The sequence below is a fragment of the Cavia porcellus genome, unplaced genomic scaffold (assembly GCF_034190915.1).
Source record: "Cavia porcellus strain 051 isolate PalLab524CR breed Dunkin Hartley unplaced genomic scaffold, mCavPor4.1 scaffold_32, whole genome shotgun sequence".
NCBI classification, from domain to species: Eukaryota; Metazoa; Chordata; class Mammalia; order Rodentia; family Caviidae; genus Cavia; species Cavia porcellus.
The window spans coordinates 22,574,699-22,591,775 of record NW_026947515.1 but is presented as its reverse complement, the minus strand read 5'-3'; the positions used below and the strand labels follow the sequence as shown (position 1 = coordinate 22,591,775).

General features: G+C 46.6%; 1 protein-coding gene and 1 pseudogene across 5 annotated transcripts in view; one reads left to right on the top strand and one right to left on the bottom strand.

Moving 5' to 3' along the window:
• Ube2o (ubiquitin conjugating enzyme E2 O) overlaps positions 1 to 17,077 on the bottom strand; it is a 60,753-nt gene that overhangs the window by 20,625 nt on the left and 23,051 nt on the right. The window lies entirely within an intron of this gene.
• On the top strand, positions 8,738 to 8,856 carry LOC111756756 (small nucleolar RNA SNORA11; annotated as a pseudogene).

Below are 17,077 nucleotides of genomic sequence, written 5' to 3'. Positions count from 1 at the left end.
CAGACTGGACTGGGAATGTGATCAGTCAGGCATTTGGACTATGCCTGTGTAAGGACTTTCTCAGAGCAGTTGACCATCATGTGGCTGAGTCACTGGCAATCCAGCAGTCAGCACCTGTCCACTTGGGGACAGAGGGCTTTACTAGCCAAACACATGTAGATGGGGCTCACGTGCTTGGTGAAAGAAATGCTGGCCCCCTAGCTGGAACCATCATCAATGGTGTTCTGCAGAAGCCATTCCATAGAAGCTCTGTGCACTCATTCTAGACTCAGGAGGAGACAGGAATACAAACACATTGCGTGGACTGTGTGCTGGCTTTAGGGAACTGACCATCTGAAGGGGAAGACAACATGAAACTACACCCAGACACTCACAAGTGGACATACTGCTGAGCTGGACAGAGGGATACTAAGTCCTATCCCAGGATGGCAGGTAGAGGAAGACAGGAGCCAGACAGCACCCCAGAGACAAATGCACCTGGATGCCTCCCCTTCCCCAGGGACCCTCCCTGTGCTCACAGACTGAAGCACACAGTTGGGTGGCATGCTGGGATGGCTGGAGGCATGGCCTGCTCCAGGACACAAAAAGGGGACTGAGAAAAAAAGGAGAGAGAGAAGAGACCAGTGGTTTGCTAAGTACGGGGAAGGACTGCAGAGTGGCACTGGCAGCAGTTCTTGTCTGTAGATGCTGTGTTGTTTGATATGCAGCACAGGCATTTGGTGGCAGGGGCCAGGAGTGAAGAATGGGCATCTTCTGGAGATGCAGAAAGAGAAAAGCACATTTTTATGTTCTTTTCTGTCAAGCCTGACTGTGCTATTGCAACCTAACTAGTTCATTTGACTGTACTTTTTTCTTTGTTTTCAGCACTGGGGGATAAACCTGGGTCTCTGCACCTAGCTACATCCCCAGCAACACCTGCCTGCACTTTATCTGGAGACAAGGTTTCACTTAAATTGCTAAGTTGCCCAGGTTAGTATTGAACGTGTGATCCTCCTGCCTTAGCCTCCCCAGAGAGCTAGGATTCCAGGGATGTGCCACCATGCCCAGCTGTAGCTGCACCATTTTACATGTGACAGACCAGGAATTCCCGACAGTAATTCAGGAGTGGAGCACCCACTGCCTCGACACTGCCTTCTAGTAATTCCATGCCCTGCCTGCCTGTCCGAGGTCACTTGAGGGTGGCAGGCACGGAACCTCGCTCTGCATTGTTGGATCCTCAAGAGAGCTACCATACGGGAAGGAGGCAGCACAGGGAGGCACTGCTTCCAATGCCTCGCTGTACAGAGGTGGCTGGCGAACAATGTCCTGCTTAAGGTCATCTGGGCACCAGAACTCCAGGGCTCTGGTTTTGCTATCCTGTCCCTCATCTGGCATGCACAGCCCTGAAAGCTGAAAAGTAATTTCAGCCAGGCTGACTAAATGCAGGCCCTAGCTCCTGGCCTGTATCTTTCCTGAGCTCACCAGAAACATGGTCCTCAGCTCCTCCCCCATCCCCAGGAAGCTGCACATCAACAAGGTTTCTAGGTGATCTGCAAGCCCTTGTATGTCTCCAGGGCAGTTGCTCTTAACAGGGTGGGCTTCAGAGTTCACATAGGGCAGCTGTTACAGGCCTATTCCAGGCTCATTCGCCAGCCCCTCCATGATGTTCCAGGTAAGTGCGTTACACTGAGCTGAACTCCCAGCCCCTTCCAGTATGATACTCTGAAAAGCACTTGGAAAAAAGTTCCCAAAGTAATCCTTACACATACCCCCAAACCCTGACTATTCTGGTTGACCCTTTAAAGACAAGGGAGGGAAGGGAAATAGCTGGATCCTTCTGAGCTACTGGTAAAACCTTGTGTTTTCGGGGAGGAGGACACTGGAGTTCCGCAGCCAGGTTCCCCAAAACAAGAGCAGCTTTGGAAGGGCCATATTCAAGTCCAGTGGGCAGGGCCTACCTTCAGTCGTGAGAGAGTCCACATGGAGTAACAATGCCCTTCTTGAGCCGCATCAGCCTCCATTTGCTTCTTAAACACCTGTAGTTACTATTTCTAGGCAGATTTGTCATGGGGCACCAACTGGCTTGCAGGCTCCAGGACTGACTAAAATGGCTCCTGGAGGTTGGTGTCACCAGTAAGCTAGTTCACTACATCCAGGAACCTCACAACTCATCACTTCACCTCCATTCCTCCCAAGGCACAGACGTACCTTAGAACAGTGAGCCAGGAGGAAAACACTAATCAGAAAGTATAATCAGAGACCGGGAGAAGGATCTTCCATGCCAGTGCTGTAGGTACAGTAAGACGGGACTACAGCAGGCTGTGTGGAGGCCACAGGTTGCAAAGGACAAACCTGTCTGTGGAGTAGGGACACAAAAATCTGGTCCTACTGGGGATATAGCACCACCCCTTCCTAGCTCCAGACACCGTCTCAGGGATGGGTTGCACTGGGCCGGACGGGCACTTCCAGCTGTAGCTCCAGAGCTTCTGCCGACAGTGTCTTCAGGGGCCTCAACTGCTACCTGCAAGGTAGCACCCTGCCACGGGCCAGACCTCTCTGCTCAACACACAGGCACCATTCGTCTGAAGCATAAATACCCATACATTCCCAAAGCAGGCAGCTGAAAGTTAAAACATGCTGGTCAGCATGGCCTGAGCTGGAACCCATGGTAAGGCCTGGACAAGGCAGATTCTCTCCTCAGGAACTAACAGCTCACTTGGAGAAGCCAAATGCATACAAAATAGTATTTACAAAGACTGCAACAAGGTTCAGAAATTCATATACAGGTGCACCACGGTTTAGATGCAGTACTTAATGGAGAGATTTTAGATATACCAGGAAGGTATCTGAAGAAATCCCCTAGGAAACCATGTAGTATTAACCACCCTCATGTTCATGTGGTCAAAATTCCCTACTCTATCTGCTCTGAGCAGGGACAGACCCAGTTATGGAGATAGATAGAGCCTGAGTGGAGACCTGAGCTGGACTTTGGAGCCTGTCACCAACATGTCTCAGCAGAGAGTGGCACAAAATACTCTCAGCTCCAGAAAGAAACAGCACCTCGCAGGTCACAGGGCAGGAAATGGCTTATCTCAGGCCCAGGTGAGAATGACAGGAGGCAAGAAAAGCATCTGAGACTTTACTGACACCACTGGGCACCTCAGACAGACTCTGTTATCCTACTCCAAGACAAGAGTCATGTCCGGGGAGGGCAGAGATGAGCTAACCTGGGTTAGCCTGCAGGTCAGTCCTTCCCTGGGGACAGGACAGCCTTGCTGTGAACCTTAGCACCCTAGAGGAAAGGACAGCTAGAGTACAGAAACAGGACATCTTCTGATGACTGATGAAACTTCCTTCCTCTTGGAAACGTATGGCCTCTAGAGGGCTCTCTGGTCTCACACTGCAACCCACCTCATCACAGACACGAAGGAGGGCACAGGCCAGGACAGTAACAAATGGAACTTGGCTGAATGGCAGGATATCTACTTCTGGAAGCTGTGCTTTACAATCAGCAACTGCAAGGTGGTATTTGGCAGGGGTGCAGTGCTCTGCTGGACTCTGGGTAGCAGCTGGTGGAAACCAACAAATGGCTCCATATAACAGGGAGGACCTGATACTCTTTATTTAGCAGTGTTAAAAACACAACTATGAAGCCGTGAAAAGTGGAGGCAGCCCTGACAGGTCCCTTAGTAGAAGGGTCAGGTTTTAGGGCAACTGTTTAACAGAACCCCCAGAGAAACACTTTTAAAAACACAGATTCCTGACTCTTCCACCCAGACCTACTGAATGAATGTCTCAATAAGGATGGAATCTAATTCTTATTTAGCTTTTTGGGGTGCTAGGAATCACATCCAGGGCCTCAAGGCATGCCAGACAAGTACTTTACTACTGAGCTACATGCCTAGCCAGGAATCTATTTCTTAACATTCCCTGGGGAAGCCTACTATCTACCTGTTTAAAACAGCTCTATTTGGGGCTGGGGTATAGCTTTATGGTAGAGCATGTGTGTAACATGTGCAAGACCCTGGTTCCATCCCAGCATGGCAGGCGGGGGCAGCTCTACTTCAAATGATAATTTTTGCCTGTCTTCTAAAATAAAATATACTCTTAGTACCTAGAAATACTCATTTTAATTTTTAAGGGCTTAAAAGACAGAAACCTATAATCAAGGTGCAAAAGCATGATGGCTTAAAATAACAGTGAGATTGAACTGATATCTACTGCTCAGCATTCTCTGACAAGCCCTCCTGAGATTCAGCTGCTGCAATAGATACACAGGCACCAAGTCCTCAAACAGATGTGGCTCCAACTCAGTGACCACTGCTCAGGTGGGCCAGATCCATGGTGGCCAGAACCCATGTGGATGTCAAGAAGCAGCAGGGCTCTGGGACATCTTCTAGCCAATGACCCTGCTGAGTGACAGAAGGCCTTATATAAAGCCAGCTGCTGCCATAGGACAAAAAGCAGATCCTGCCAGCAGAAGTCTCTGCAACTCAGGGTACACAATTTTGCCACCCTGAGGACTTCCAGGTGACAATGCAGCCTCTGAGGCTCAGGTTGTGACCATGAGAGTTGGTCACTGGACAGGAGTGAGCCCTTAGTGTGGCATGGTGTTTCCCACACAAACCTCTGGCCAAAACAGGATCTCAGCCTGCCTGGTCCATGCCTCTTATGGTTGATACACTGTGGTAACTTGAGAAGTTTAGAAGTTTAACTGAGAGACTCAGCAGAGAGCCAGGGTTCTTACTTTGTAAATATTCTCATCTTGTGCAAAGGTGGGCAAGATTTTGTAAGTGCTACACCCACCCTGAAAGGCAAGAGGAGGTAGGTAAGCATAGGGTGGGTGGGGGCGGAGGTGCAGGTGGGGGTGGGCTGCATACAATGCAAGAAGGAGGAGGCTTGCTTTCTCTCCCCCTTTTGCTGTTGCCTTTAAGTACTGCCTCAGTGGCATGTCACCTTATGGACTGAAATCTCCAAAACCTGTAAACTAAATAAACCTTTCAGTCCTTCATTCTGGGAGTTGGGTACTTTGTCCCAGCAACCAGAGAAAAGTAAAAGTAACCCAGACAATGCCTGTGGTGACAGCCCTCAGACCCTGCCCACAGGTGTTGCGGCTGCTGTCTTAACCTCCACCAGCTCTGAGCTCACAGAATAAGGATACAGGAAAAAGCTGCCACTCACCACGCTGCCACAGCCGGAGACACAGAATCTCACCTTTACCCAATGAACCAACGCTGGCTCCCAAACACTGAAGATCAGCCACTCATCAACAGCTACACGCTGCAAAACACACGACCCTACTGTCCTAGGCAGACTCACATGGAAGGGGTTCACTCAGCACTGCTATTTTTAAAAATGCAAATCAGGTAGGAAAAGGCAGTAAAAATATTATGTGAGAGCCTTGGGTCCATGTCTGTTTCTTTTCTCAGAGGTCAGGTTCCCACTAAAGGGAAATTTATGGAGGTCTGAGGCTGATATTCCCATAAAGTACTGGCCTCTGGCATCCTTTTCCTCTCCTTTTTGTTTTTTTGAGACAGTGTCTCACTACGTAGTTCAGGCTAGCCTTGAACTCATGGTGGTCTTCTGCCTCAGCCTCTTGAGTGCAAGGATTACCGATGTGCACCATCCTGCCTAGCTGTCATCATTTTTTCTTTATACTTATGAATCCAGATCAATCCCAGCAGCCAGAGGAGATCACACCAGACCTTTCTGCTGATACACAGCTAAGTAACCCCAACAGCAGGCAAAGAGAATCCATACCAGACAGTAGGCAGGCTTCTCAACCTACCAAGTGACTGTCAAATACCACTGGTTCTCCACTTCCCAATGTCTTTCCCAAATAAACCAAGTTGTGCTGTTGGAAATATTTATTTTCCACAAGGAATCAGATGCATGGCAAATGCATGGGAAGCCAAGGAGAAAGGGCTACAGAGCTGAGAGTGCCAGCAAGCCAGGTGGTGAGGGTAGGCTGTGCAAACCCCAAAGCTCAGGACAGCCTGAGGTCCGAGTCAGCAGAGCCAGCCTTGCCACTCACTTCCTATGCTCCCGACACCAACCCTCACGTGTGTCATCCTGTCACTCCTTACAGCACTGGAATTGGTTCAGGATGAGATCCAACACCTACCTTCTAAGCCAAGACAGCCAACAAAATTAAGCACAATATGCAGTGGCCCGTGGCTACTAGGATGACTGGGAAAGTGAGAGACTCACTTCCACCAGTCTGCAAACTAAGGAGGACAAGAAACACATCAGTTCTATAGTTCTCTTCAACAGGCTCTGTGGCCTTCTCTGGCAGAAAACGGAAAATGCTTGCAGCTACAAGTTTCCTAGAACAGAGCCCAGCTGTAGGACAGCCCCGCAAATGGAAAGGACAGCTGCTGTCATCTTGTGGCCACACAGTGCACCCCCTTCCAGAGATGGCAACACTGGAGTTATGCTCACCAAATGCTCTGGGGCACAGGACAAGACTGGAGTGCTGATCTACACTCCCCAGGCTGGAGCAGGCAAGCACCATCATGGATGTGTGAATGCAGTGGGCGGGGCGTCACATCCCGCTGAGAAGGCTGGTGCTTTCTTTATGGGGCAAATGCCATGGCCTTTCTGCCTGTCTGCCTGGGCTTGCTCTACTCCTCTCTGTGCATAAGAGGTGATCAACAAGTTGCTGGGGTCTGAAGGGCACCAGGAGGCAACACCAGACACTACAGAAAGGCTCCTCCAGTCTCCAATGAACCAGTACTCAATGCTTGAGACCTCAAATCCCAAATACAGGAAGATAAGAACGGGAAGGTACTCCAAGGGTCCCACTACAACCTTCCTTTAATGGACCACCATGCCCTGGAGGGTGGAGGCAGGCGCATGGAGGGAGGTAGAGTATGATGGTGATTCTCTCGCATGGTCTCCACGTGCCCACTTCTTTGCACTTTCCCAGCTATTTCAGAGTTACTTCATGCATCAGAACAGAAAGGTAGATCATATGCAGAAGCCCAGCTTACATGAAGAACATGGGAGAGGGTGTGAGCAGGTGGTGTCTGATATTAACCTGCAGTTCCTGAGCCTGTGCTCAAGTCCCATCTCTCTGGCCCCTGGGGCTTGGCAGACACAGAGCTTCTCTATCAGGAAGTCTGGGTTTCCAATGGTTTACTTACCTCCTCTCATTTAAGGTATGCTGTTCACTCACTGTATGGTAGACCATTATTCAGTCATTCACTCAACAAACTATTAGGCTGGCAGATAAAGCGCCAGATGCTAATGAAACATAAGGAAATGGGGACAGCCCTTGGAGGGAGGGAGGATGTGCCAGCTCAGGGGAAGCCGAGCTGCCCCAGCGAACAGGAATGGCTTTTCCCGTGCTCCAGATGGCTGCACTCAAGCCTCTTCCCAGATGACACATCCTCAGAAAGGGTTCTCCAGCCCTCCTCCTGTCTGTCCAGCCCTCATCACACATTTCTCTACAGCGCTTCCTGTTCCCTGCCCTGTGGTTCCCACTGTCAGTGGGGTTGGTTCAGAAGGCGAGCTGGTTAGGGCCCTCCTGGTAAGTTCCCAGAACATTTCGAAAGGATGAGCCCAAGGGGTGGAGACAGATGAGTCCTGGGTGGGGGTGGGGCAGAGATGTCAAAAAACAGTAGCCAGCAATGCCCCCACGAAATGACAGCAGCTGGTGACTTTGGTTCAGTGGTCCCAGGGGGTAATGTAGGCAGAGGCCTCATTGGCAGGGCTGGAGAAGAGCCAGTGATGCAGCAAACAGGCTGGATGGCTCCTTCAGATCTAGGGATAAAGAGGGAAGGGAGGGAGGCGTGTGAAAGGACAAGGAGGGTCTCTGTAAGATCTTAAAAGTGGGCTCAGGCAGGAGGCTGCAGAGGGAGAGCCTGGACAGAGGCTGCCAGGAGGTAAACCATGAAGGCAGCCCCAGGCGCACGTCTACAAGGGAAGAAGGATGCACAGCTCAGGAGAGGACCTCCACACTGAGGAGTTCAGCTCGGGAACTCCGATATTTCTGCAGATGGGTTTCCCAACTAGCAGCTGGAAACCTCTTGGCTGGATAAGGCTAAGGCTAGAGCGTTAACATCAGCACCTGCTGCTATCTCTGAGTGGCAGGTGGCCCTGTAGGCTACATCTGTTTCTACCTACATACATCCTTGGAGGCTCAAACATGGATGAGCAGCTGGATCCCTGTCAAGACCCTCTGCCAGTGGCCCCCTTTAATTGTGTGCGCTCCCTCCTAGACTCACACCTCTATGGTCTGCTGAAGGGTGGTGTGGGGCTTGTACAGAACAGGCACACATACACTGGCACACTATCCACAGTCAATATCCCAGCCCAGTGGCTCAGCTACAAACCCGGCCCCTGTAGCTGCTGGTCCAAAGTGACAGTTTTGACAAATGTCTATAGTACAGCAACTGCATGTGGTGACTAGCTCAGGGGCACAGGTTGGTGCCTCTTCCCAGGTCTTGGGGCAGGGGGTGGCTGAGAATGGACACAGGTTACAAAATAGGGAGGCACTCATCCTTAACAGTCACCACCCTGATGTACTCTCTTTATCCCTAACTCTAAGACCAGACCTGCACAATAGTGACTCCTATTTTCTGAGACAGGGTCTCACTATGTAGTACAGGCTCTGTAGCCTCAGGCTGGCCTTCTGCCTCAATTTCCTGTGTGGCACAAGCCACCATGCCCAGCCAACAATGACTCTTATGAAACTGGATTGTTGCTGCTGGATGTTTGTTTCTTTGTTTCCAAGGGGTAAGAATTAAAAAGAGATGGAGTATGCTCAAAGGAGGTGGCTTAAAGAATAGCTCCTCTGCCTACAACACACCCCACAGGAAATGTAGGGTCATTGTGATGAGGAGGCACAAAGCTTTGAGCAAATGTCATCTGGATGGCTTCCGGATGGCACATGGCTTCTGGATAGCTCCAATGGACGAGGCTCAGTGACGGGAGAAGAGCCACAGCACTGAGTGGGGAGGTGGGGATTTTAAGCCTATCCAGTGGCTCCAAGTATGTCCCAGAAGCAAAGACGTTGAATTTCTATTTTCAATAAATTAAAAACAACAAACAATTCACCATTAAAAAAAATTAAAAAGAGTTACAAGGAAAAAAGAGCCACTGGGTTATTTCTTGTGCCTGTGTGAATCAGCTGTATAGACCATGATTTCCTGATTCTTGTAAGGTTATATTCACACACTACATTAAAAAGGTCACACAAGCATGTGACATTAAAACAAGAGCTACAAAAGGGAGTAACAAAAACAGTGAGTGTGGCATAGTGGCATCCACCTATCATCCCAGTTATCTGGGAGCCTAGGGCAGGAAGTTCCAAAATTTGAGGCCAACCTGGGCAACCTGACTCAAGAAAACAGTGCAGTTGAGTGGAGCTTACCGAGAGCTTTAAACACAGCAAATATTGGCACTCTTAAAACAATCCAAAACCCTGTGGCTTTCAACTTCCTGACCTTACCTGGAAACTGAGTTCCAGGAATGTGGGTAGAATTTCAGTTTAAGAAACAGTCTTTTATGACACTGGTGTAGGTAAAAACTTTAGGAACAAAACCCAGATTGCAAAGGAACTATCACAAAGAATCAACAACTGGGATCTCACCCTACTGAAAAGCTTTTGCACAGCAAGAGAAACCACAACAGAGTGCAGAGACAACCCATGCGTGGTCGTGAGTTTGATCCCTGGTACCGATAAAAAGGAAAAAGACAAAAAAAGAAAGAAAGAAATCAAGCAATAACATGCTGGAGGAGCTGTGGGGAAAAAGGAACTCTTCTCCACTGTTGATGGAAATGCAGACTGGTGCAACCACTGTGCAAACCAGTGCGGAGATTCCTCAAAAAAACTAGGACTTGAGGTTTCATTCAACCCAGCTGGGTCGAACGTTCCCAAAAGAATTAAAAACGTCATATCACAATGATATACGTGCACCCATGTTTATAGCAGCACAATCTGTCAGCCACAAAGAAGGATAAACTGGAGACTTTTTTATAAGTAAATGGATGCAACTTCAGACCGTACTCATAAGTGTAATAAATCAGACACCTGTAAACACTGTGTTGTCTCACAAGTATGAGAAGCTAAAAGAAACAACGTATGTATACATGTGTGTGTATATATATGTACAGAAAAGAGATGACAGTTACACTACTGATTTCTCTGAAGTCACTGAGAAGAAAGATTTGTGCTGGTACTGTTTGGACAGATGTCTTGTGCTCTGGGTGAATGATTTGGGAATGGCAACGTGCAATGTATATACCATTGTTCCTCCCTGATTGACCTGTCTTGCAATTTTTTCCCTTTTTTATTCTCTTTAAAATAAAATGGATTTGGCTGAGGATTCAGCTCAGCAGCATAAGCTCCTGCCTGGCAAGTGTGAGGTCGTGAGTTCAATTCCTGGTACTACAAAAAAAAAAAAAAAAAAGTAGTTGGGGATGGGTTACTCAGTGGTAGAGTGCTACCTTGGCATAGATGAGGCCTTGCATTCAGTCACCTACCCATCCTCCCCAAAAAGATCAGCAAATAAATGAAGAAAGGATAATATAATTAGAATATCAAGCACAAAACCAAAGTCTTTTAAATATTAATACTCAATGACTCCTAACACCGTAGGCTCAAATTCATGCTTGCAAAGCCAGGAGATACACTACCACTTCTGGATGGCCTGAAGACAGCATGGAAGTCTCGGGAGGTGGCGCTTTGCCTAGATGACTACACGGTGGTCACACGCACCATCTTAAGTGTCTGTGTAGACGTGCACAAGCTGTCCTCTTAACCAAGGTCTGAAAACACACTGGGAGGCTGGTGCTGACAGAACACCAGTGGAAACAGGTTTGGGAGAAGTTCAGCATTTAGGAAAATGAGATCGAAGCCTTAATAAAAAGAATGTAGCCAGGCACTCCTGTAATCCCAGCACTCGGGAGGCTGAGGCAGGAGGATCACTGCGAGCTCGAGACCAGCCTGGGCTACAAAGTGAGCTCAAGGCCTGCCTGAACATAGAGACCCTGTCTCAAAAAAGACAAAAAAGAAAAAAGAAAAAAAAAGAATGTAAACTAGTTTTTAAAATAAGTCACTATATGCTGAAACAATATTCTCAATATATAGTGGGTTAAATGAGACATATTAAAGAAAATGTTTTGTGTTACTGGGGACTAAACATGGGGCCTCTACACTGAACTATATTCCCAGATCTTTATTTTATTTTTTACTTTGAGACAGGGTCTCACTAAATTGTTCAGCCTGGGCTGAAATTCATGATCCTCCTACCTTGGGATTATATGTATATGCTATCACACTCAGCTTAAAATTAATTTCATCAGGGCTGGGGATTTAGCTCAGAGGCTCAAGCGCTTTTCTGGTAAGCATAAGGTTGTGAGTTCGATCCCTGGTATGAAAAAAGAAAATTAATTTCACCTGTTTTTAAAAAATTTTTTAACTGTCACTATTTTTTTTTTTTTTTTGGTACCAAGGATTAAACTCATGACCTTGCACTTGCCAGGCAGGCACTTGTGCTGCTGAGCTAAATCCTTGGCACTTGTCACTAACATTTTAAAATTACATATGTGGTTCTTGTTGTATTTCTACTAAGTAACTAGTAAATTGCTTAAAAGAATAAGATTAATTTTATCAAAGTGATGCATATAAAAGTTTAAAGATGTCAGTAGTAAAAAAAAGTCCCCTGCCTTGGCTTTCAGCTGTGTTCCCTTGACACAATCACCTCCTCCCTGCTTACCTGTTTGAATGCAGGCTGATTAACTCTCATGCCAAACGCTCAGTGCACAGGTGCTTGGAATTCTCTAACCCTGTGCATGTATGGCACAAGGTATCTTGGGAACAGGACCCAAGGATAAACATAAAATTGGTTTGTTTCCCATGGACCTTATGCATATTAGCCTGAAGGAAATGTAAGACATTACTTTAAGCGTACCAGCACCTTCAACGCAACGAGTCCCACGAGGTCAGGTGTGAAATGTTCCACTCGTGGTGCTGTGCCAGCATAATAACAACTTTGGGTTCTGGAGCATTTGGAATTTCAGATTGGAAATGCTCACCCCTATGAAACTGCGCTCTATATAAATATGTTTTCATTACTAATTACTGGTTTACTATAGTTATTGCTGATTGTCGTCCTGTTTTGGTAGCTGCCACCTCAACTTTCACGCCTCTTTCTCACATAATCTACGTACATATTGGGAATTTTGCCAGAGACTCATTCATAACTTTCCTAAACATCATCAGGTGTCTCTTGATTTTGACACTTTCCCTTGGGATCTCTGCCTCGACACTCTAAGTTCCTTTGCCAGCCCACCAGGGTCAGATGCCTTATTTCCTGAGTATCAGAGAAACTCCTGGATTTGAGTGAAGAACCTCTTAATGTCCCAAAGACATGGCCCGCAGAGGCCCCCTCTTTCAGTTCTTGCAGACCTGAAGAGGACTTTTTTAGTATTCTTATTTGCCTGGTTTTTGGCTGGATATGGGAATTCTTTAGAAGGCTAAGGGATTTGCTTTGTTATTTTCCAATTTAGGAAATGGTATGGTAAATAACACATTAATCTGTTTATATTTTTTTGTGGTCCTTGGTTTTTCTGTTAGCGTTCAGGCTTTCCATCTACCACTAATTTTTTTTTTTTTTTTTTTTTTTGAGATGGGCTCTTACTATGTAATTCAGGCTGGTCTTGAACTGTGTGGTCCATGCTGGTCTCAAACTTGCTGTGATCCTCCTTCTGAGTGCTCGGAATCCATGTGTGTGCCGCCATGCCCAACAACCACATTTTTGCTCTGTTCTCTTTCTTCTAGACAAACAACCTAGTTTTTTATTGCCACATTTTTTTCCTCTATGGGTCTGAAAGCTCTAAGTCCTGTTTCTATAATTTTAGGGGTCACCATTAAACTCTGATCATATCCATTTAAATCACAAAGTGGAAAACAAATCCGTATCACGCCCACTCTCCCCATAGGTCCAAAGGCCCGGAGATGTGCTAATTTAAATCACCTCCTCTCATATTGCCATTGGTTGCCAACACCTGAATTTTTAGACTTCCTCAAACTACTGCCCATCTCTGATTCATAGCTGACACTTCTTTAGATTTGCTACTTCCCAAAGTCCTTGCACAGGCCCTCTCCTGCCCCTCTTCCTCCTGCTCATAGTTACCTTCTTCCTGAGCCACAGCAACAAAACTGGTGGTGAAAAAGCAGCTTCTCTCTACGAAATTGCTTTTATTTGCTCTTACTAATGAAAGATAGTTCACGCTGGCTACTGAAGACTAAGCCAACATCTATTTTTGACACTTAGCATGCTGAAGGCTCTAGTCCGTGCAGTTGGTTTGGTTTCCGTTGTTACTACTCAGACATTCATCGAGTTTCACTGCTGAACCTCCTGGCATCTACCCTGCCCCCTCATACTGCTTCTGAGACGCAGTTTTTCCTTTAGGAGCTCCCATTAGACTCGCTGGGCGCCACATTCTGCCCTCCATGCAGAATCCCAGTTAGCTTCTTCAGGTCTATTTTCCAGTTCACATCATTCTCTCTTGAGGATTTATGCCATTTGTTATTGGACATTTCCACTGGGCTTTTAACTGATCACAGTTTTCATTCTAGAGATTTTATTTAATTCTTAAAACAAATAATCTTTTAAAATATGCCGTGCCTTACCCTTTCCTTTGATTTCCATGCTTCTTTTGGCCCTGCAACTCCTCCAAACACATCTGTGCTTCATCTACTACACATTCTTATATCAGGAAGCTTACAGTTTGTTTGTTTGTTGTCTTTTTATGCAGTTCAGGCTGCCCTTGAGCTCACTTTGTAGCTCGGGCTAGTCTCAACTAGAAATGACCCTCCTGCCTCAGCCTCCCAGAGCTGGGATTACAGGCGTGCATTACCATGCCTGGCTCTGGGAGTTTACAGTTTTATTATGAGGGCTGCAATTTCTGAGCCTGGTAACATCTCACAACAAGCCACCACCTGCAGGGATAGCAGGGTCCCCATGACCTGCACTGTGGTGGGTGTCTGCTCCTGAAAGGCTTTGCCTGTTCCTCTGTCCAGACCTCCAAGAGCCTCGCCAGCCTCTGCCAGCTTGGGGCTCCTGAAATTTGGGCATGATAAATTCAGGCTTTCAACTTGGATGTTTCCTAGCCCACAGAAAATATCTGTCAGTCCTACCCCAAGTATGATACAAAGAAAGCTCTTTTGCCATTTCTCTGGTCCAGTGGGGAAGAGTTCGCCAAATTCACTTTAGCTGGGAATGGGCCTCTGGGGGATTTCCATTTCAGTTCCATGCATTACATGTGCATTAAAATCCAAATTGCTTAGCTAGGCATGGTGGTACATGCCTGAAATTCAGCACTTAGGAAGCTGAGGCAGGAGGATCACTAACAAATTCAAGGCCAGCCTGGATTATATAATAAATTCAAGGCCAGCCTGAACTTCATAGCCACAACCAGTCTCAAAACAAAGCAAAGCAAAGCAAAACAAACACCAAAATTTTAACACTCTTAGGGCCGATTCAGATGCCAGTACACATCCCCAGAGCTGCCCATTCTGCTGTGGCTTTAGGTTCCTGCTTTTGTTTTGGTTATTCATTCTTTTCTTATAAGCTAGCTATACACTTAGTATCTTTCTACTGTATTTTACAGAGCATTTCTAAATGACTGTGGCTAGAATCGTTCCTTTAGCTCAATACACCATGTTAATGAAACAAAATCCACTCTACTGTTTTTTGGCTTCTAGTGAGACTGAAAAATCCAATGCCCTTTCACTCCCAATCTCCTGAGTTGTCTATAAGTTTTACTCCCAGTGTTCTGGAATTATACAATGAATAGTTAGGCTGTTTTTCATTCATCATTTTGGAACCTATGACTATCAATTCTGGAAGCATTTATTTCTTGCACATTTCTGGCCCCAGAGGCCACTTCTCTCTTTATAGACCTCTTAAGATATTAGTGTTTTATTTTGCTTTTTAGATAGAATCTCACTATGTAGCTTAGGCTGGTTGCAAACTCTTAGCAATCTCCCTGCCTCAGCCTCTTGAGTGCTGGGATAACAGGCATGCTGCACTATATCAGGCCTGTTTGATGTTTTTATCCTACTTCCAGGGAGTCTTTGTCAATTTGCTTTTTATTTTTTTGGTACTGGGGAATCAAACTCACAACCTCACGCTTGCCAAGCAGGCACTTATGCCACTGAGCTAAATCCCCAGCTCAACTTCCTTTTTAAAAAACTACAATGTTTTAAATTTCTTGTTCTGATTTTTATACTATACTGCTTTTATATCATTGGTAATATTGGCTTTTCAAGATAACAGGAGATAAGAGGAAAAAGGAAAATAGACCTTTTGCAAACAGAGACAGGACCAGAAGACAGAGGACAGAGGGAACAAGGGAACAGGGAAGTAAAAAGAACTGAGATGCGTTATATACGGGTACCAACTCCCCACAATGAATGTAATCATTACATACTACAAACATCTAACAAAAATCTTCAAAAATACAAAAATAGCGCTTCTTCCTTGCTTGAGAATATTCCCTATGTGCTACTTTCCGGGCTCCTCTGAGATAAGAGTCTGTCTTGGCTTGTTCTCTCTTCTACCTTTCATGCCAGTGGCTTTCTGAACGTAAGCGGTGACCGCTGCCTGTCCACTCCTATTAAGAAGTGTGGCAGTACAGGTGCAGTGACACACGCTGGTAGTGGCAGCTATCTGGGAAGCTCAGGCAGAAAGATGGCTTCTAGGACCAACTTGGGCAACACAGAAAGAGGCAGCCCCCACCCCCACCCACCAAAACAGTGGCTTCGTGGTTTCATGGTGGTTATGTGAATTTATACCCACGGAACAAGAGGGCATGGAACTGCACGTGCACTGTAACTTGCAGTGCAACTTGCAGTTTAATCTCTCCCTTACTCCTGACAACACCCATCCCACAAGGAGCACACCAGCGGCCATGAGGCCCAGGCCTCCCTGCACGTGCCCCTCCTTCCTCTGCCTCTGGGCGTGTTAGCTACTTTCTCATTTTCCGTTCACCTTCCATTTTCCAGAAGTGTGAACTCTTTTTTTGTTATTGTTTCCTCTCTCGTACTTCATCTTTGTAGGTTTACACATTTTTAAATTTTATCTGCTGTTATCCTGGCAAAGGGTTTTGGGGGAAGGGGTGTAAGCGAATGTATTCCATCTGCTATATTTATCTAAAGCAGGCTGAGCGGAGGTTTCCATGATGGTGTTTTAAGGTGGGATCTCCAACTCCTGGGCCCAATTTCATCTTATAGGGAGCCGAGGCGACAGGACCATACCACTGTGCTCAGGATGGCGTCTGATTTTGATTCTGCAAAGTACTTACATACAATAGGACATATCTGAAGATGGAAGGGAGATGATAAGTCACTAAAAACAGGAAATCACAATTTTAAAAATTAGGAAGCTCTCGTTCAGACATCACCTGTGGGGTGGAGAGACCAGCTCATCTTGAGATCTGAAATGTCACGTGGGACAAGAGAACACAGGTCCATTAGATCTTCCCCCAAGCACCTGAAAAGGCCTCCGATCTGCCCCCACAAAAGGCCCTTGTTTTACACATCACACAGGTTTGTAATCCCACAGACTGCTGTGACTCGATGGCATCAGACCCAACCCAGGACAGAGTCAGGCTCTGGGTGGGAGCCATTCGCTGCCAGCATCATGTGGCTGTCCTGGTAATCGGTATCTGACACACTTACAAAACTAAGTAAGATTCTTAAATGTTAAACTAAAAACCATCACTGAGCAACTCACCCAAAACAAATAGCAGCGCACATGCCCTTCAGCAGATAGCCACACTGGGTTCACACTACCTGCGAAGCCACAGGAGCCAGGGGACACTTAGGAAACTCAGGGTGCCCCCCCAGCACACACAAGGTAAGCCTCCACGTAATTGTGTCTTCAGCCTGCCCAAGGGGGACAGTAACTTTCTTTCTTTTTTTTTTTTTTTTTGTCTTTTTCCTTTTCATCGGTACCAGGGATCGAACTCACGACTGCCTGCTTGCAAGGCAGGCGCTTATGCCGCTGAGCTAAATCCCCAGCCCCGGGGGACAGTAACTTTCCATCCAACCTTTCATCCTGCTGCACAGGAGTATCATAATCTG